This window comes from Schistocerca nitens, chromosome 8, assembly GCF_023898315.1.
Source record: "Schistocerca nitens isolate TAMUIC-IGC-003100 chromosome 8, iqSchNite1.1, whole genome shotgun sequence".
Taxonomy (NCBI): Eukaryota; Metazoa; Arthropoda; class Insecta; order Orthoptera; family Acrididae; genus Schistocerca; species Schistocerca nitens.
The window spans coordinates 464,824,930-464,838,881 of NC_064621.1; positions in this window are offsets into that span (position 1 = coordinate 464,824,930).

A 13,952-nucleotide genomic window follows, 5' to 3' on the forward strand; every position below is an offset into this window, starting at 1 on the left:
GTACGATTGGATAAATGTGCAACTGTTGAGCAACTGAGCGCCCAAGTGACCCAAGATGTTACCAACAGTGTCTCCTCAACGACCGTTCAGCGAACATTCCTGCATATGGGCCTCTGCAGCAGGTGCCTGGTTTGTGCACCCATGCTGACTGCTGTTCACCGGCGACGAAGACTGGAATTTGCACTCCGGTACTGCAATTGGACGTCCACTAAATTGTGACAGGTAGACTTTTCAGATGAATCACGTTCCACGCTCCATCGGACAGATGGCCGTTGGCGTGTACGGCACAAATCGTCTGAAAGCAAATCGTCGGAAGGGTCCAGACCGGAGGAGGAAGCGTTATGGTCTAGGGAATGTTTCCGTGGCAATCCGTAGATGATCTCATCATTCTGCAAGGCAAAATGGATCAAAACAAGTATGTATCTACCCTTGATGACCGTGTCCACTCCTACATGCAGTTCCTTTTTCCTCAGAACAATGGCATTTACCAGCAGGACAATGCAACGTATCACACACCTCACACTGTACGTGCGTGGTTTGAAGACCACCAGTATGAGTTTACCGCACTGCCCTGGCCACCAAACCACCCGCATTTAAACCCAATAAATAATTTGTGGGAGCATCTCGATCAAACTTTACGTGCGCTGGATTCGCAACCGAGAAACCTTCCGTAGCTGTCAACGGGAGCGGGGTCGGCGTGGCTCCACATCCCTGTCGCCATCTTCCAGAACCCCGTTGACACACTGCCTGCATGTCTCGCAGCGGTCCGCGCTGAAAAGTTGGTTATTCTGGCTTTCAACAGTTGGTAACATTTATGTGATTGGACAGTGTATTAAACACTCAAACATTACAAATGTTTGAAATTACCTAATTTCAAGAAAAAGTATCAGTGGTTAAATTGGTAGCGTGTGGCTAAAATGTGCCCGGAATACAAAGTTATGGCTAGTGCTATTCACATGAAGCATATTAGCGAACATAAGTGTTCAAAGCTAGTGTCAATGAATTAATTTCATATAGAAAAGCCACAAACAGTTTATGTAAAACCAATTTAAGTGGTCAGGACCTCATTAAGCTATTGAGAAGTACTTTGTCACTTCCATGTCTGAAAACTTTCTCGTTGTGTTGGCAAGCTGTTTATACGAGGTAAGTCAATAGCAATGCACTTGTAAGTCTGAGCAAAAGATTCTGCAGATATTTCATTTTTGTGTACACTTCTGTTGCTTTAGAAATGGGTGTTTAATGTGCGCTTTTACCTACGTAAACATTTTGGTAAGGTAGTGGTTTGTGTGGGCACTGCCAATAGTCTGTATGAATGTGGTTTACAGCTTAATTTCAGCAACATATAATGGATTATGAGGTCCCATATAAGGTAGATATACTAACACATTTTAAAAAGCCCGCCGCGCTAGGTAGCAGGCCTGTGACGAAACCCTACAAAATGGGGGGGGGGTGGGGAGTGCAGGAGAATAATTTCTGTGTGTTATAATATACGAATTGTTCTTCGGTTACGAGCTTTCAGCGTGCATTCGTACGCAAATATGTAAAAATAGCACCTGGACCCCAGAGCATTTTACGTTTGTTTCGTCGGATTCGTGATACTGGTTGTTTACGTAAAGGGAAAGCACGGGGCGACCGCAGGTCCCAGGGGAAATCGTGGAGCGCATAAGTCAGAGCTTCGTTCTGCGCAGGCCACAAAAATCAGGCGTTTTGGAAGCAGTGAACTGGGCATTCCACAGAAAACAGTGCGAAAAGTTTTTAATTTCAAACTCTACCGTTTGCAACAATTACAACACCTTATTGCAGATGGTTATGCTCACCGTCTGAATTTTTCTAGATTGCACCAGAAACTTGGTGAATGTATCTATCTTTATACGTATCACCCGCCTTTGTATTTTGTATAATTTTAAGTAAGCAGTGAACAGGGCTTTGAAACCCGATGAATCATTTAGGTTAACGCTGTATAAGCTCAGCAGGCAAAAAAATTTGTAGGAATAGTTGTGCCGCTACAGATGGCGCAGCGATCGAGTCACGTGCTCAACCGTGCGTGCACTGCTTCTGCATGAACCAGTGAGCCATTTATGTTTCAAGTGGACATTGTACGTAGACATCGGTAAATATAAGGATATGACAGAGTGACAAAAAAGAAGCAACGGTGTTGGCCGTGCCCATGGCCACACTGTGTGTGAGATACTTGGATTTGTTGGTGTTTAGCGGAGCACTGTTCAACGTATCTACAAGCACTGGTATAACATACGTGGCCACGAAACACGTCATTAAAACGGTGATCGGAAAAAGATCCTGACTTAGGATTGGAGACGTGTTTAAGTGCTAGTGAATCAAAACGCTTTCAAACGCTACAGTTATTGCTGAATTTAGTAAATTAAAGTTCATCCCCACCTGTTAGCGAGAGATCATTGAGACGGGAACACTAAAAATAAGCGCAAAATATATCTGTTTGAAACAGCAGATAAAAATTCGCCTGAGGCCTTCTTAAGAGAGAGTGTCCATTCCTTCCAAGCTAATTATGTACGTGTAGACCAGGTATGGCTCAACTTCAGAGATACAGTATCGACAGCAATAGATAGATTCATACCGCATAAGTTAATAAGAGACGGGACTGATCCACCATGGTACACAAAACACGTCAGAACACTGTTGCAGAAGCAACGAAAAACGCGTGCCAAATTCAGAAGAACACAAAATCCCCAAGACTGGCTAAGTTTCAGAGATGCTCGAAATTTAGTGCGGACGTCAATGCGAGATGTTATTAATAGTTTCCACAATCAAACATTGCCTCAAAATATGGTAGAAAACCCAAAGAGATTCTGGTCGTATGTAAAGTACACCAGTGGCAAAAAACAGTCAATACCGTCACTGCGCGATAGCGATGGGAATGTTACCGATGATGGTGTCACTAAAGCGGAGTTACTAAATACAGTTTTCCGTAATTCCTTCACGAAATAAGACGAAGTAAATATGTCAGAATTCGAAACCAGTACATCTATTAGCACGAGTGACATAAAAGTAGATATCTTAGGTGTTGCGAAACAACTCAAATCACTTAAGAAAGGCAAGTCTTCCGGTCCAGATGGTATACCAATCAGGTTCCTTTCAGAGTATGCAGACACAATAGCGCCTCTCTTAGCAATCATATACAACCGCTCACTTGACGAAAGATCTGTTCCTAAAGACTGGAAAGTAGCACAGGTCACACCAATAGTCAAGAAAGGAAATAGGAGTAACCCATTGAATTAGAGACACATATCACTAACCTCAACTTGCAGTTGGATTTTGGAGCATATACTGTACTTGAACATTATGAATCACCTTGAAGAAAGTGACTTATTGATACATAACCAACACGGATTCAGAAAATATCGTTCTTCGGCAACACAGCTAGCTCTTTATTCCCATCAAGTAATGAGTGCTGTCGACATGGGATCTCAGATCGATTCCATAATCCTAGATTTCCAGAAGGCTTTTCATACCGTTCCTCACAAGCCACCATTAATCAAATTGCGTGCATATGGAGTACCGTCTCAGTTGTGTGACTGGATTCGTGATTTCCTCTTAGAGAGGTCACAGTTCGTAGTGATAGACGGTAAATCATCGAGCAGAACAGAAGTGATATCTGGTGTTCCGCAAGGTAGTGTCATAGGCCCTCTGCTGTTCCTGATTTACGTACATGATCTAGGTGATAATCTGAGCAGCCCTCGTAGATTGTTTGCAGATACGCTGTCATTTACCGTCTAGTAAAATCATTCAGCAATCAGTTCCAATTACAAAATGATCTAGAGAGAATTGGCACTAAACAAGGAAAAGTGCGAGGTCATCCACATGGGTACTAAGGGAAACCCGATAAATTTTGGGTATACGATAAATCGCACAAATCTAAGGGCTGTCAATTCGACTAAATTCCTAGGAATTACAATTACGAGCAACTTAAATTGGAAAGACCACATAGATAATATTGTGGGGAAGGCGAAACAAAGGCTGCGCTTGTTGACAGAACACTTAGAAGATGCGACTATCCCAGTAAAAAGACAGCCTACATTACACTTGTCCGTCCTCTGCTGGAATATTGCTGCGCGGTGTGGGATCCTTAACTGGTAGGATTGACGGAGGACATCGAAAAAGTGCAAACAAGGGCAGCTCGTTTCGTGTTATCGCGCAATAGGGGTGACAGTGTCACTGATATGATACGCGAGTTGGGGTGGCAGTCACTGAAACAAAGGCGGTTTTCTTTGCGGAGAGATCTATTTACGAAATTTCAATCACCAACTTTCTCTTCCGAATGCGAAAATATTTTGTTGACACCCAACAACGCAGAGAGAAATGATCATTATAACAAAATAAGAGCAATGAGAGCTCGAACGGAAAGATTTAGGTGTTCCTTTTTCCCACGTGTCATTCGAGAGCTGAATGGTAGAGAAGTAGTATGAAAATAGTTCGATGAACCCTCTGCCAGGCACGTATCTGTGAATTGCAGAGTAACCATGTAGATGTAGATGTAGGTGCAATAAACAATTGGTTACCTTGCAAGAGGCCATTGCTCACTCATCAACCTGAAGACGACAACAGCAAAGTTCTTCGGGATGGAAAAATATGTGACTGGTTTTCTGAACTCTGCCCCACCCTGTTACATCTCGTTTGGCCTGTAAAATCACCTGACTTGAACACTGTGGAAAATGTTGGAAGAGTGCGTAAAACCTCGACATCAGCATCCCCGCAGTTTGGCGGAACTGCACGATCAAATCCTCAGCGAGTGGCTTAAGCTGCATGCGACAAACCTGCACAAACTTGTGGACTCACTTCGTAACTGAATCCAGGTGGCTGTCGAGTCCAGAGGCGGAATTACACGGTATTAAATGTTGCTCATAATGATTTATGTAGGGGCGACTAATTTTTTGACTAGTGAGCTTATGTATTGCAAGCATATTGCCTCCTATGCTTCCTTGACTCCAAAGTGAGCCAAGTTAATGAGTGCATGTTATTTACAGGAACGAGTATAATATTTCACACACAATTGTCGGATCTTGTGATCCGACCCTTGCATGGAAGAGGGGAAAATTATTCAATTTCAATGGGAAGTTAACATAGAATAATGAGATCCTTTTCCTTTCCATATCCCAGGGTTCATATCCACAACACATTTCTACTGAGAAATAGCTCAAGGCAATAAAGTCACATTAGGATGTATTAAACTTTGCAGTCCCTTTAAAAGGCTAGCATGAACCTAGTAGCTGTTTCCTTTAATGATGGGGTTACCAGACTGAACACAAAAAGCTACGCGCTTGCATAGGCTTTTCTCTTTGGGGCAAGGTTATAAACCGCACTGAAATCCCCCGAATAAGTTCCTGTAATCATTTGAAACTAGTCATCACTGGCCATCACTGTAACAGCTTTCCGCTGAGACTGGGAGAATGTCCCGCCAGAACGCTTTGGAGTGATCACGGCTGTTTGCGATCATTACTCGAGCGAAACCATTAGTAGCGTGAGGAAAGAGTTATAGAAGTTTGTTATTGTACAGTAGTGGAAATCAATACAAAGGCATGGATTTTTAGGATAGTTAACATTGTCGGTTGGAATAGTTGTGCATAGTGTATATGCAATAGTATGAGATCCAGTATACCGACAAATGCAGTCAAATGGTACCTCATTTGATGTCAGTACCACAGTATACAACAAGACTTCAACGATCTACATCTACATCTACATCTACATCTATACTCCGCGAGCCACCTTACGGTGTGTGGCGGAGGGTACTTATTGTACCACTATCTGATCCCCCCTTCCCTGTTCCATTCACGAATTGTGCGTGGGAAGAACGACTGCTTGTAAGTCTCCGTATTTGCTCTAATTTCTCGGATCTTTTCGTTGTGATCATTACGCGAGATATATGTGGGCGGTAGTAATATGTTGCCCATCTCTTCCCGGAATGTGCTCTCTCGTAATTTCGATAATAAACCTCTCCGTATTGCGTAACGCCTTTCTTGAAGTGTCTGCCACTGGAGCTTGTTCAGCATCTCCGTAACGCTCTCGCGCTGACTAAATGTCCCCATGACGAATCGCGCTGCTTTTCGCTGGATCATGTCTATCTCTTCTATTAATCCAACCTGGTAAGGGTCCCATACTGATGAGCAATACTCAAGAATCGGACGAACAAGCGTTTTGTAAGCTACTTCTTTCGTCGATGAGTCACATTTTCTTAGAATTCTTCCTATGAATCTCAACCTGGCGCCTGCTTTTCCCACTATTTGTTTTATGTGATCATTCCACTTCAGATCGCTCCGGATAGTAACTCCTAAGTATTTTACGGTCGTTACCGCTTCCAATGATTTACCACCTATGGCATAATCGTACTGGAATGGATTTCTGCCCCTATGTATGCGCATTATATTACATTTATCTACATTTAGGGAAAGCTGCCAGCTGTCGCACCATTCATTAATCCTCTGCAGGTCTTCCTGGAGTACGTACGAGTCTTGTGATGTTGCTACTTTCTTGTAGACAACCGTGTCATCTGCAAATAGCCTCACGGAGCTACCGATGTTGTCAACTAAGTCATTTATGTATATTGTAAACAATAAAGGTCCTATCACGCTTCCTTGCGGTACTCCCGAAATTACCTCTACATCTGCAGATTTTGAACCGTTAAGAATGACATGTTGTGTTCTTTCTTCTAGGAAATCCTGAATCCAATCACAAACCTGGTCCGATATTCCGTAAGCACGTATTTTTTTCACTAAACGTAAGTGCGGAACCGTATCAAATGCCTTCCTGAAGTCCAGGAATACGGCATCAATCTGCTCGCCAGTGTCTACGGCACTGTGAATTTCTTGGGCAAATAGGGCGAGCTGGGTTTCACATGATCTCTGTTTGCGGAATCCATGTTGGTTATGATGAAGGAGATTTGTATTATCTAACAGTTGTAACAACACAAGTGCCATAATTTCTGTCTCCAACAACACCAATTGCAAATGTTTTATAACAGATAATGTCTCTGTCATAGTAAGCCTCCAATCCCTGTAAAGGCTTGTCACTGCCTCTCACCAAAGCAACAGACAACCATGAATTGCCTGTGACTACTTCATTTGTAGTACAAGAAAACGTAATCTTACAGCCAACAAATGTAATAGGCCCAGCTAATATCTCAGTTTGAGATGTTGCACAGTGTGCCTTATAGACGGGTGACCTTGAAGGGGACTTAGCCGCTGAGCGAGGCTGCGGCGAGACGCGGCCCCTAGTATTACTAGGGCCGCGTCGGGCAAAAACTCCGTAGCAGTGAATGGGTTGCGCAACATCCGGCCGGTGATAAGCAGCGCTGGGGTCTGGGCGCGCTTCCTGTTTCTGCGTCAGTCGCCTGCAGGCAGCAGCACGCAGCACACAGCCATGCCGTACCGCCGTAGGAGATACTCTAGGAGGAGCAGAATGCCTGTTTACAAGACTGTTTTGAGTTTTGAGGAGACACCGAATGCAACATCTCAAACTGAGATATTAGCTGGGCCTATTACATTTGTTGGCTGTAAGATTACGTTTTCTTGTACTACAAATGAAGTAGTCACAGGCAATTCATGGTTGTCTGTTGCTTTGATAGCTAGTGGAAAGGCAGTCGTCTCTGGGTGGTGTTTGTGTTTGCATTTGATTTTCCCTGCCTCGTGATGACTGGGTGTTGTGTGATGTCCTTAGGTTAGTTAGATTTAAGTAGTTCTAAGTTCTAGGGGACTGATGACCATAGATGTTAAGTCCCATAGTGCTCAGAGCCATTTAAACCATTTTTGTTTGCATTTGTGTTTACTGCAGATAGAAAACAGACACCATTAATGACAGTGCGTGTTGTGTACATAAACCACGATTGTGACAATGCCGCTCAGAAAACATATATCATGTGATGAAAAAGCAGAAACATGTGTGTACAAGGAAATGGGACTTTGTAATTGTCAAATCGCCAAAAAGTTGAACCGTTCAAGTGCAGCGACTGATAACTTCGTTAGATTTGGGGCACTATATGGGTAGAGCAGAAAATATGAGCACAGTACAAAATTAACTGAGGCATCTAAAAGTTTACTTTTGAGCAAAGAAAGGTCACAAACTGTTACTCTTCTCACATTCTCGCTGATTTAAAGTAACTGACAGACGTGTGCGACTACTTTGTCACATAACAAACATCTCGCATTCAAAAAACAACTGCAAAAACCTGCTCTAACACTCAAATATAAACAGACTAGACAGGAGTTTGCTGAAAAATAACATCCGAATGGGATAAAGTGATCTTCAGTGAAGAGAATATGTTTAGTTTAGGTAGGCTGGATGGATTTAAATATTTAGACATGATATGACAAAGCAGCAGGTGAGAATGAGCAGAAATTGTGGTGGTGGAAGTGTTATGATTCGGGCAACCTTCTGCGTTAAAGGTAAATCACACATTGGTTGCCTGAACACAGAATAAACTTTAATACTCATATACACTGAGTTGCTAGAGACAGAATTGATAAGAAAGTATGAGGACCTACTGGGCGAAAGTCTAATGTTTCAACAAGATAATGCATCTGTGCATTTTTCTGCTACAATCAAAGTGTGGTCTGAAGCTAAGGATGTCGATATCTTGCCCTAGCCAGCATGCAGCCCGGAGTTTAGCCCTCTGAGGCCATAAGTGGGTTGGAAAGCGAAATATAAGAAAAGTGGGAGACAATTTTACAGCAAGAAGTATAAACCCTAACAAAATCAATGTCGCAGAGAATTTTTGAGGTAATTAGGAAGAATGGCTTTTGGATGAAGTAAAGAAAAAAATGGCTCTGAGCACTATGGGACTTAACATCTAAGGTCATCAGTCCCCTAGAACTTAGAACTACTTAAACCTAACTAACCTAAGGACATCACACACATCCATGCCCGAGGCAGCATTCGAACCTGCGACCGAAGCAGTCGCGCGGTTCCAGACTGAAGCGGCTAGAACTGCTTGGCCAGAACGAAGTAAAGACAATGCAATAACACAACAGGACAGTAAGTACCTATATACCATTTTCCATCCAAGAAATTCAAACGCCTTATTTTGTTGCTGGTGTTATGCATGGGACTATGTAATTCCGTTGTGAGTGTTTATGTCTTATGTCTGTCAACTACTTTCATAACAAATTTGATTTTTGCTATTACTTCCATAGAATCCCTACCTTTATACTGATTTTCACTAGTGTGTGTGTAGTTAACTCGCTCCCTTTTTGGTCGCCGTTAAGATAATAGCACCCATTCTCCCCAAAATAAAGGTGTCTTATGTACTGCGAAATAATATTGTCAAGTGTTCCTGTTACAGTCCTCTCTGCTCCATGGGTAGTAGTGGCGCACAGGTAATTCTGCAGCGAGGGCTGGATGGTGGTTTCGGAAGGGGGGAGGGGGGGTGGAGGGGCTGTCCTTGCAGCAGGTAGCAGGCAGCTGTGGCTTGGGATTAGCCAGGCCTGTGAGATGTGCAGCCGCAGGGATTAGGCGCTCCCACAGGGATTACCAGCCTCATACAGGGCCCAACTCCAGGGGAGGGCCCGCCTGCTGGCAGAACAGAGATACTGCTCCGCTAAGCGCCGGCCGTACCTCGTGTCCCCGCTATTTACTCTCACCACTGTACACGACGCATTTGGGATTACAGTAAAATAGTTCACTTTGTTTCTGATGGATGGATGTAATTAATAGGTATAAAACTTTTAATTTTAGTGACAAGAGAGATCTCAAAGGAAGTCCAGCATGGTTCAGTTTTGGGTATGTACCTGTTCTTTATATGAATGAATGAAGTTCCTCTTAACATCATCAAGCACATGATACTATTGTTGCAATAAATCCCATCAGCAAGAAAGTAGCAGAAGATATTTTAATAATGTTTTCAAAGAATTATGAAGTGGTTTTCTGAAAAAAAAATCTCCAAGCATTTTTAAGAACACACATACTTCAGTTCTGTACAACATATAGAAACATAGCAGCAACTGATGTAGCACATGAACAGAAGTCAGAAAATGAGTAGAATGCTTCAATTTTTGGTGTACGCATTGATGAATACTGGAACTGGAAGAAACGTAATACTGTGCTGCTCAAACAGTTAAGTGCAGCTACTTTTGCTCTCCGTGTAATCGTTAATCTTGGAAGCGAAGTAATCAACTTCTTGTCATATTTTTCATATTTACAGTCAATATTGTCTGTCTGATCGAATAATTTTCTCGGGTAACTGATCAGACAACTGTGCAAAAGCGAGCAGTAAGAATAACCTGTGGTATTCACCCTCAGTCATCTTGTAAGTAGCTCTTCAAGAAGATGGGCCTTTTAACTGTACCTTCATGGTATATATTTTCGCTAGTGAAATACATCGTAAATAATCCGTCACGATATAAGAAGAACAGTAATGTTTGTACATTCATAACCAGAAGAAAAATTGATCTTTCTAACCAACTACTCAAGGTGCAAGTGGGTCAGAAAAAGTTTCAAAAGCATGAACAAATGTTTTGATCATTTCTTAAATACAATACAATGTTTGATGGGGAGTAAAGCTAGTTTTAATTATAACCTAAAAATATATCTTCTGGACCTCCCATTGCAGGAACTAATTTTTATTGAAAACATGGTAGCTTGTAATACAGACCCAGTTTTTACGTGTAGCTGGATGTGTAGGATTAAAAAATATGTTGATTAACGTTAAAACTAATGACCCATACATATTCTGTAAACTGACTTGCTACAAAACATTTTGATAAAAAATTCTGCAAATGATCTATATAAAACGTAACAAACTAATTAGTAAAGTGGATGCCAGTCAATACCACATTCTACTAAAACACTGCTTGTGATATTGTTCATATATTCTGTAGTTACACCTATGTCGTAACTGATGAAAAGGGTTCGGTTAACTTTTCTGCAGAGCATTTTTGCATGATAGTGAAGTCAACTGAGGTCGTGTTACAAGTTAAAAGATACGGTGCATTGTTTTAAGTTAGTCATTTAGCACATTTATCAAATGTACGATAATTCACCGTAAAGTTAATGTGTTACATTTTTCAGTGTATTAAACATTCGATTGTGCATCTTAACTCACAAGCAGACTGTCACATTTCAATGTAACTTTCATCTTGGGCTAAGCTACAGGTCAATCTGTCATGACAAACAGTCTCTTTGCTTTCGCATTCATTGTCTCCATCCAAACTAACCTCGACCTTTGCCAAGCTAAAGATCAGTGTGCCACCACAACTAACTTTTGTGCCTGTGTGCTACATGTGAAAAACTGTTCATCTCAGCAAGAGCACCAAGCTTTGCAAAAATGTCTCCACGCAAGTGTTTCTTCACACGGGTGCTAAAAACATGCTACTCTATCCTGTGCAAGCATCTTCATCTGTGCATGATTACTGAACTCTACAGTCATTTGAACCAGCTTACTGCAATGAAGCCTTGGCCTTCCTCTATAGTTTTTACCCTTCACACTTCCTTCCAATATCCAATTAATAAGTCAGGATGTGTTTTATCAACCATTACTTTCTCTCATCCAAGTTGTGTCCAATTAGATTCAATACCTTACTACAATCCTGTCTCATTCCATTCTCAACTACTGCTTCCCTGTTATGCCCTTAGACTCTTATGACTGTAGTCTATTTTTGTGTAAGTTGTAGATTCCATTTCCGCTACCCTCGTTCTATACTTTCAGAATACGAAGAAAAGGTATTCCACTCAATATTGTCAAAAAACTTCTCTAAAACTACAAATGCTATGAATGTAGGTTCAACTTTTGTCATTCTGTCTTCTAGGATCATACTTTTCTCTGTAATCCAAACTGTTCATTGCTGATGACTGCAATCACTTATGTGGTAAATGAATATGTCTTCCAGTGGCAAGCAGTTTTACACCTATTAATTACATCCATCCATCAGAAACAAAGTGAACTATTTTACTGTAATCCCAAATGCGTCGTGTACAGTGGTGAGAGTTAAATAGCAGGGAGACGAGGTACGGCCGGCGCTTAGCGGAGCAGTATCTCTGTTCTGCCAGCAGGCGGGCCCTCCCCTGGAGTTGGGCCCTGTATGAGGCTGGTAATCCCTGTGGGAGCGCCTAATCCCTGCGGCTGCACATCTCACAGGCCTGGCTAATCCCAAGCCACAGCTGCCTGCTACCTGCTGCAAGGACAGCCCCTCCACCCCCCCTCCCCCCTTCCGAAACCACCATCCAGCCCTCGCTGCAGAATTACCTGTGCGCCACTACTACCCATGGAGCAGAGAGGACTGTAACAGGAACACTTGACAATATTATTTCGCAGTGCATAAGACACCTTTATTTTGGGGAGAATGGGTGCTATTATCTTAACGGCGACCAAAAAGGGAGCGGGAGACAGAGATGAGGAGATGGGAGTAACCATTTAGAAGTTTTGCATTCTGTTTGTTAAGTATGATTCAAACCAGTTATTCATAAAGTTATCACTTCCATAAAACGTAAGTTTTCTAAGCGAGTAACATGATCTACGAAAACTAAAGCCTTCGAATAACCACATAAAAGCCAATGGCCATGATTTATCATTTAAAGCTTGTAATATTTGACAGGCGAATCTGTAGACAGAGTTCTCAGTCTAGCAACCTTCTGGAATCCAAAATATCGTGTGCAAAGAAAATAATCTCAACATAAATTTAAGACAACTGCTGAGAGCATAACTTTCTCGAACATTTTCTCTTCATCTCCAGAAAACAGTTGCAACCTACATCCTTTTGAATGTGCTTACAATAGTCACCTCTTGGCCTCCCTCTACGATTTTTACTCCCCACACTTCCCTCCAGCGCTAAATTGGTGACCCCTTTATATCTCAGACTGTGTCCCATCAACTGATCCCTTCGTCTACTCAAGTTGTGCCACAAATTTCTTTTCTTCCAAATTCTGTTCAGCACTTCCTCATTAGATACGAGATTTGCCTATCTAATCTGCAGCATTCTTCTGCAGCCTCATACTTTAAAAGCTTCTATTCTCTTCTTGTCTAAACTGTTTATCACCTGTGTTTCACATCAAAACTTAAATCTACACTGAGGTGATAAAAGTAGTGGGATAACGATGTACACAATACAGATGGCGCTACTATCGCGTAAACAAGGTATGAAAAGAGAGTGTATTGGCAATGCTGTCATTTGTACTCAGGTGAGTCATATGCAAAGGTTTCCGACGTTATGATGGCGGCACGGAGGGAATTAACATACTTTGAAGGCGGAATCGTAGGTGTAGCTAGACTCATGGGACATTCCATTTCGGAAATCGTCAAGGAATTCAATATTCCGAGGTACAGTGTGAACAGTGTGATGAGAATACCACATTTCAGGCATTAACCCTCTCTATAGGCAATGCAGCAGCTGATTGCCTTCAGTTAACGACCGAGAGCTGCTGCATTTGCGTAGAGTTGTTAGTACTAACAGACAAGCAAAACTGCGTCAGAAAACCGCAGAAATCGACGTGGATCGTACGACTAACGTATCCGTTTGGACAGTCTGGCGAAATGTGGTGTTAATGGGCTATGTCAGCAGACGACCGACAAGTGTGCCTTTGCCAACTGCACGAAATCGCTTGAAGCGCCTCTCCTGGACTCGTGACCATGTTGGTTGGACCCAAAACGACTGTAAAACCCTGCCTGGTCAGATGAGACCCGATTTTTTGTTGAGATGAGCTGATGATAGGATTCGAGTGTGGCACAGATCCCACAAAGAAATGGTCCCAGGTTGCCAACAAGGTAGTGAGCAAGTTGGTGTTGGCTCCATAATGGTTGAGTTCTCTGGTCCAATTGAACCGATCATTGACCGGAAATGGCTATGTTCGGATACTTGGAGACCATTTGCAGCCATTGTTGGTCTTCGTTTTTATGGACGCCAATGCGACATGTCACTTGGCCACAGTTGTATGCGACTGGTCTGAAAAACACTCTGGACGATTTGAGAAAATAATTTGACCACACAGATCGC